Source organism: Callorhinchus milii, unplaced genomic scaffold (genome assembly GCF_018977255.1).
Source record: "Callorhinchus milii isolate IMCB2004 unplaced genomic scaffold, IMCB_Cmil_1.0 Scaffold7, whole genome shotgun sequence".
NCBI classification, from domain to species: domain Eukaryota; kingdom Metazoa; phylum Chordata; class Chondrichthyes; order Chimaeriformes; family Callorhinchidae; genus Callorhinchus; species Callorhinchus milii.
In genome coordinates, this window is record NW_024704748.1 from 1,899,823 (window position 1) to 1,908,295 (window position 8,473).

The window sequence follows — 8,473 nt, forward strand, 5'->3', positions numbered from 1 at the left end:
CGCTATACAAATGTAATCTTGTTGTTGTTGTATATTATGATCCCAAGGTGATCCCAAGGACTGTTCACAACAAGAAGGGACTTTGTCCTGGTGTACCGGCTAACAATCCCCATATTAATTGGTCATCCATCTTATGACCGCTCATGGGACATTGGCCAATGTAAACAGCTGCCATGTTCGCCTACAAAACGCTTAACATGCTTCATATAAATTACTTGTGAAGAGCTTTGATCCGCTTCAGCTTGTTCACAGAATCGTAGAATATTGCAGCACATAAGGAGGCCATTGGCCCTTCGTGGCTGTGCCAGCTCTTTGGAAGAGCGACCCAATCAGTCCCACTCCCCCGCTCTTTCCCCATAGCCTCGCAAATTTTTCTTTTTCAAGTACCTGTTCAATTCCCTTTTGAAAGTTGTTATTGAATCTGTTTCCACCGCCCTTTCAGGTAATGCATTCCAGACCGCAACACTCTCTGATGAAGAAAAATTCAAATAAAAGCAATTTTTCCTCCTCTTTCTATGTTACAGTATAGAATACAAAAATAAATGATGCAAAGCTAACACAGGTCACACGCATCACGGGAAACATTGTCTTTTGCAATGACATCCAGCAGTTGAATAATAATTGGGTTTATCTTCAGCAGGATATGTGCCCTTGATTTACTATTTCCTCTTCGCTGCCATTATTTTTGCTGATTATTTCAAAAGCCTACTTTGTCCATTTATCTGGAAATGCTTGGATGATTTGAGCAGAATTAGAAAACTGGTGGGCTGTGAAGTAAGAGCTAGATCTGTCTTTAAAATGACTATTAAAAAACTGCAGACCCGAAATCCAAAAATCTATATGTCCTTTTCCAGTTTCTTGCCAGGATGCTCTCTGAACCAATTTGACTATTTTGGCATTGGCATTGATTTGTATCATCCCCGATGACAGGCTTCTGGATGTGAAAGTTTTGATCTGTCATCACAAAGTCACCTTCCTAAATCTATTCTTAAAACAGGCGCTTCATCTATTCTACTATCGGAGAAAGCTACCTTCTCACCTTTAAGCCCACAATTAAATGACAGTACCAGGCCTTAACAAGTCTATCTGACAGTGTGTAACCAGCGTTCATAAATTATTTCTCAATGATTTATTGGCCTATTCATTCTACGTGCAGACTGCACATGAGGAGGGAGTTTTTCCAGGATTAGCATTGCCTTGAAAGCTTAAGCATCTTTCTTGTTTGCCTTTGAAATCAGAGACTCCGAAAACATCAATGGAGTTGCTAATCTCTTAGCATCGACCTAGGATGTCCCCTTGACAGAAGCATTCAGTGTTATCGATAACATTAGTTGACCTTTTGTATCACCATCCGGAGTTGAGTGAAGCATAATAGCTGGCAGATGGCAAAACCCGATGCTTTGGGGGTGGGGTGGGGGGAAGGGAAGAAATGCTCTTTGTGTTTGAGATGCAAATAATGTAACATGAAATTTCAAATTGTTTTTTGCTCTGATCCATCATTTGTGCTGGTTTGAATGGATGCTGGCGAGATGTTGCTGAATAAGCACTTGCGTTAGTTCCAGTTGACATTCAACTCAGAAGATAAAACGAGCCCTTCGGTCAAAAGGATGGAGTTATTATGCTCTTTGTTACGTAACTGCCTGGAGACTTTTAAAATTGCACATCGTAAATTTTATAACATCATATTTTTGTTATTTGGGATATTCTGTGAAGCTCTTTGAGACCTCCTGATATCAAAGGCTCTACATCAAATGCAAGGATTATTGTTTTTGTGGTTGTTTTTATTATGAGCAGAGTGTGAAGCGATGGAAAACACCAACACCGATAAATTACCTTTGTAATAGCGTCTTTCAGGTCAGGAGGACGTTCCCAAGGCACTGGACAGTCAGGGATCTGCAGCTGAGCTGGTGGTTGGGATCAGGAGGAGGTGGAGGGCAGAGGGGTTGGAGGTAGGAGGGTGACTGTTTCATGTGGTGTCCCTCAGGGCTCTGTCCTCGGTCCCCTCCTCTTCACCCTCTACATGCTCCCCCTGGTGACATCATCCGCAGACATGGAGTTAACTTCCACATGTATGCGGATAACACCCAACTCTACCTTTCCTCCTCTACTCTCAACTCCACGACCACCGATGTCCTGACAGCTGTCTGTCCGACATCGAGTCCTGGACGAGAGACAACTTTCTTCAGCTCAACGTGCGAAAAACCGAGGCCCTCCTGATTGGCTCACGTCAGCGCCTCCGCACCTCAGGCGCTGACAGCATCAGCATCCAAGGCTGCACTCTCCACCTCTCAAAGCAGTCAGGAACCTCGGCGTTTGTTCGACCCTGAGCTGTCCTTTCTCCCTCACATCCGCACCACAACTGGCACCGTCTTCCATCACCTCCGGAACATCGCCAGACTACGGCATTACCTCACCCCTCACGCTACTGAAACCCTGGTCCACGCCTTTGTCACCTCAAGGCTGGACTATGGGAACTCTCTCCTCGCCGGCCTTCCCGGCCCTCCCTCCACACTGCAGGTCATTCAGAACTCTGCAGCTCGTGTACTGTCCCGCACCAGACACCGCGACCACATCACTCCCACCCTCGCTCGCCTCCACTGGCTCCCCATCCCCCAGAGGATTGATTTCAAGATCCTCATCCTCACCTATAAGGCCATTCACGGCCTTGCTCCCTCCTACCTCTCTGACCTACTACCCCCCTACCTACCTGCCAGTACCCTCCGTTCCTCCGGCTCCGGTCTGCTCCACGTTCCCCGCCCCAACCGCCCTACCATCGGTGGTCGGGCCTTCAGTCTCTCAGCCCCGAGGCTCTGGAACTCTATCCCCCAGTGCCTTCGCCGCTTCCTCCCTTTCCTCCTTCAAGGCCGGTCTCAAAACCTTTCTCTTTGACCGTGCCTTCAGCTCCCCTCTCGACTCTCTACCCCCTCCTCGCTCCCTCCCTTCCCTCCCCTTACCCTGACCATTTCCCCCCTGCTCGGGTCATTACCCAACTGTCCAGCGCCTTGGGACGTCCTCCTGACATGAAAGGCGCTTTATAAATGGAATCTTGTTGTTGTTGTTGTTGTTGACCGAAGGCATGATCGAAGAGGAGGGTCTTGAGACGGGTCTTGAAGGAGGCAAGGGAGTGGGCTAGTGAGGCGCGGGGACTGTGGGATGCAGTTCCAGTGGATGGGGGCAGAGAGGCTGAAGGCCCGCCAGTCAATTGTGGGGCAGGCAAGGCGGGGACGTGAAGCTGGCCAGAGCCCGCTGAGTGGTGGGGAGCGGACAGGTTGGTAGGGGCTTAGGAGGTCACAGAGCTAGGGAGGAACAAGGCTGTGGAGGGCTTTAAAGGTGAGGACAAAATGAGTGTGATATAAAAGGACACAGATTTGGACTGTCGGCAATATCACCACCTTCAGCTGTCAGGCAGAATGTGGGACTCAGGGATATTCCGATAGTGTTTCTTTGGTGTTGCTGCTACTCAAAGCATTCTAATAATAATAATAATCCTTGCACTTGATATGGTGCCTTATCACATCGTTGAGACGTCTCAAAGCGCTTCGAGTATATACTGTACCGTGGAGTGACTGTGGGTGAAACGCAAAATGTCTACCGATACATGAATTATGAATTTAAACATCCAATGTCTGAAATTCCATTTAGCCATAGCCTGTAACAACAACAACAACAAATTCTATTTGTACAGCGCCTTTCATATCAGGAGGACGTCCAAAGGCGCTGGATACTCAGGGATCCACACCCGAGCTAGTGGTTGGGATCCGCCGAGACCTCCTCCTAACCCCCTACCATCCTGCCCGCTCTCCCTCTGCTCAGTGGCCTCCGGCCTATTTCATGTCCCCCGCCTCGCCCGCCCACCATTGGTGGACCTTGAGCCTCTCTGCTCCCACCTTCTGGAACTCCATCCCGCAGTCCCTCCACCTTGTCCCCTCCCTTAATTCTTAAATACAGTCTCAACAACAACAAGATTACATTTGTATAGCGTCTTTCACGTCAGGAGGACATTTATAATAATAATAATAATTATATTTTCTGAAAATTGTTATCCTATTTAGAGAAAACCAGCTTCAAAGTTAAGATTGAATTCAACATCTTGCCAAATTCTGGACACTTAAATGCTACGTAAATAGAGTAAATCCACACCGAGGAATATCTCTCTGGTTATATCCTGCAATTTAAGATTGAGTAAAAAATCACCGAAAGTTCTTCAGTGAAGTCCTCATTCAGAATCCGTTTCTCTGCAGTTCTTTCCCCAAAAAAAGTACCGGGTTTCAAATTAAGACCGAACTGAAGAGTTTTTCTTTCGTTCTGTGCAATCTTACATTTTAAGCCAAATGTTACATGAAACTGGATTGGAATTTTGAGTCACCAGCTGGAAAGATTTTAAGCCGAAAACACTGGAAATTACTGGAAACCTGAAATAAAATTAATGAAATAAAAATACTGGAACTGCACAGCGTCTCAATCGGAGTCTGAAAGGGAATGACACGTTAATGTTTAATTTTGTTTGTGTGAAGGCTGCCCTTGCCCATGGCAACAGTCAATCAATTCAGGGCAGGAGCAAAGCATCCCCCTTGTACTCAGCGTCTCTGATCTCTTCAGTTCCCTTCATTATTACCGTGGTCTGTAGTACGTTTGGCTGTTGCGTACCAAGACTGAGGCAACGGCCTGAGGCCCTTCGCTCGGCTCTGGGTGTTGAAAGTTCTTTTGCCGTCAAATCGCAAAGGTTTCACGCACTCGGAACTGCAGTCATTCATAATTTGCAACTTTTTTTCTGAAACCCCTACACCTTCAGTCCACTCACTGCACTTCTGATGACTGTTCTCTCCATATTGTGTATCTTAGACAAAACTCTAACCGGCGATGGGGATCTGCAGGGCTAACAATCAAAGAACGTAACTGACAGATTGTCCATATCCTTTGGAATGGTAATTAGCAATGAGTCTCTGTGCCAAAGCCTCTGGTGGGGTTGATTTATCCCAAACTTTTATGATATTCAACTTATTTTACTGTGGTAATTATGTAAAGGCAAAGCATAGGAGAAGATCAATTGAGCCTAAAATGACACTATTTCATCCTGTGCAGTTAAGTGCTCAAATACGTTAAGTAGGGCAAATCCCCCGCTACTGCCTTTCATTTTCTAGCTTTTGAAGTGTTTATCCAGTTGCTGTTTTAGGGCACTGATCTGTGACGTCTCGTAAAATAGATTTGTTGTTTTACTCGGTTGCGTCCGTCAGAAATGTTCACTGTTCGGGATCTACTGGCTTTCAGGTTCCACAGTTAAATTAAGGTAATTTTTCCTTTCAGCTGCTCAGCCAATTACTGACAACTATAATAATGATAATAATAATATATAATCCTTGCGTTTTATATGGCGCCTTATCAAATCTTCTACACGCCTCAAAGCGCTTCACAGAATATACTGTAAAGTGTAGTGACGGTATATTTTGTTGGCAAAACGTAGCAGCCAATTGTGCAAAGCAGCGTCCCACAAACAGTCATGGAATGAGTGACTAANTTTTTTTCAGAAATTAACACCGCCTGGAAAAGCGATCCGCCAATCGACTAACAATTGGGTTCCTACTCACTGCTGGTAAACAGAGGTGTGTGGAGTAAGGAAACTTGCCCAATGTTTCGTCCTGTCTGGGAATCGAACCCAGGTCTCTCGCTTGCGAGGCGAGTGCTCTAACCACTGAGCTACAGAGCTCCCAATCTGGCTTTAATTATCACAAAGTCAGCTTCAAGGTCTCAGCTTCAATGGCTGTTGCGTTGTTCTTGTACTAGTCATTTCAGATTATACTAAATCACCAATAGTTGGCCTGGATTAACTCTATTCATGTAATATTTCAGAGAATCCAGAATTTGACAAATGGTTAAGCTCAATTTTAACTTTGAAGCAGTTTCCCCAGGTCTTAAAATAGCTTAAAATTAAGATATTGGTTTAAGAATTGACCAAATTCTGAAACTCTGCGATCCCATATAAATGGAGTAGATACAGATACACCCGGGTGGATTTTTCTCTCCAATAGTCCCGTAGTATTTTAAATTTGAAATAGTTTTTTACACTTCTTTTCAGTGAAGTGCGGTTAATTTTATATTTGTGAAGCTGTCTCGGAATCAGAGAGGAAGAATTTTTGTTCTATTACGCCTGTAACGATGAAACACCTCAAAGCGCTTTCAGATTGATTAACCGCTGAGTTCAACGATATGCTTTTCAGGAGAAAATGTCGCAGTCACAACAAAGTCCTGCAAACAGCCATGAGATCAATCACTGATTCATCTGTTGCTGAGTAGGTCACCAGGAGAAATTCTCTTCACTTTTCTAATACGTGAGGAGAGTTTATCAATGTAACATTTTCTGTCAAGTGTCAAGGAGCAAGAGGTGAAAATGTCCAGAATCAGTCAAACCTCTCGAAAATATAGATCAGCACGACAACAAAATTCATCTGGAAGTGTGGGAGAATACTCACCTCTAATAAATATTCACGAAACACAATAGGAGCAGTTTTGTCAGAAACTGGCGAACAGTATGAACTCTTTCAAAACGGTATTGATTCTGTCAGCAAAGGGAAGGCTTAATTTTCAACAAGTGCACGACAGTAGCTCAGGCCACTCTGATATAGCAAAGTATATTCCAAAGTATATTCCGGGCTGACACTCTCCAATACAATGCGCCATTCACGCAAGATCTCCGAACCTCGCTTAGATTTTTTGAGGGTACTTTTTTGTTTAGAAATGCGTTCGCTTCCCTTTTAGTTTCACCTGAGTCGATTCACTTTACAGTGTATCCTGTCAAGCGTTTTGAGACGTCTCGAAGACGTGATAAGGCGCGATATCAAATGCAAGGATTGTTGTTGTTATTGAAACTTGTGGGTCGAAACAACAACAACAACAACAACTTGCACTTGTGTGGCACCTCTCAAGGTTCTCAGAGCACTTGACAAGTGACGAGGCAAAGCGCAACACGCCAAGTACAATGTGGCATGGGTGCAGTCTACAGCGAGGTGGAGAATCCTAACCAGTCTTGGTGCAACTCGTGGTCGAATGCGATCAGCACGGCGCGTAGGAGCTCTTGAGCAAAGTCTACGTTTCCAATTAGTCGACTGTCCGTTTCATGAAAGGCTTCGAAAGATCCTGCAAAGATACACGCAAGTGCCTCATCCGATTTTTTTTTTTTTTTGTTTGGTTTGGTTTTTCAAGTGACAATCGATGAAAATAACTTGGATGCTCTCTGGGCAAACCCACGTCTGTTTAGAATCGTAACTTTATTGAGCCCCTGGCGAGCCTGCTCAATACCCATCCACGTACTTGAAAGGGTGTTTTATCTCTAACGGAAAAACCGCTTGTACATCTTTGTGTTTTGTACGGCTTACGTTGTTTGAAACACCACAGGAAACATCTGGAAAATGTTTAACTGAGCGTATTAGTTTTCTAATTCAGATTCAAAGTGTACATCATTTTAAGTTAAAGCAGGCCTCCTTTCTGTTGAAATGTAATATTTCCCTGCTTATTGCTGACTAGAACGGCACCACAATTCTTTTGGTGTTGATGGTTTTCTTAAGAAAGCTGTGAAGTGAAAGTCAAGTCGGACGAAGTTTTGCTAAACAAAAAAGAGAACGGAAATTTATTTTTTCTGAAAAATTTCAGTTTCTACTTTCCAGGAACTCAGCAAAAATGTGATCCTGTGTGGTGTGCTGTGTGTAACAAGACTTCCGAGACACTGCCACAGGTGAAGGGCGATATATAAATAAATGCAAGTTATTGCTGTTTTGTACGATTCTTACATTGTCGCCTGTCTGCAACCCTCGACGTGGATTTCCTCTATTTACTGGGGAGTAGGGAGGGGGAATTCAAAAGAGTGTGTTAAACGGCACCTTATAAAACATGTGGCTCGGTGAGACTTTTCTGACTGTACAGGAAGCTATAAACACACGTGTTATAAGGCTTTCAAACAAGAAGTGTTAACCAGGGATGACCAACGACTGGTCCAAGCGACCAACGCTTTGGGAAAGGGAAACCCACAGCAACAACATCTTGCACTTATAAAGCGCCCCCCACCCCCCGCCCACCCACGCAGGGTAGAGTCTCAGAGCGCTCAACAGTGACGGAGCCTGACTCCGAGCCGGTTTGGGAGGTGGTCGAAGAGGATATCAGACCAATGTTCCCATTTCTCAATCTCCATCATTTCCCTGTGTTAGACAGTGCATACGTCAGATGAGAATGGGTTTTGGGCTTCAATAATTAAACTGAATGGAACGATTTGCTAAGTCCTGGATGCTCTGAAATTCATTTTTATCGTTGAAGTCATTTCCCTGTCAATCATGATAGAAACTTACAGAAAATGACTTCAAACGTGAGACTGTGTTGTTTTTTTTGCCAAATTCTGGATGTGGTGATATGTTACATAAATAGAATAAATCTAGACCAGATGGAAATTCGCCTCCAGCTTCATGTTAATTATTATTAAACCAATTTT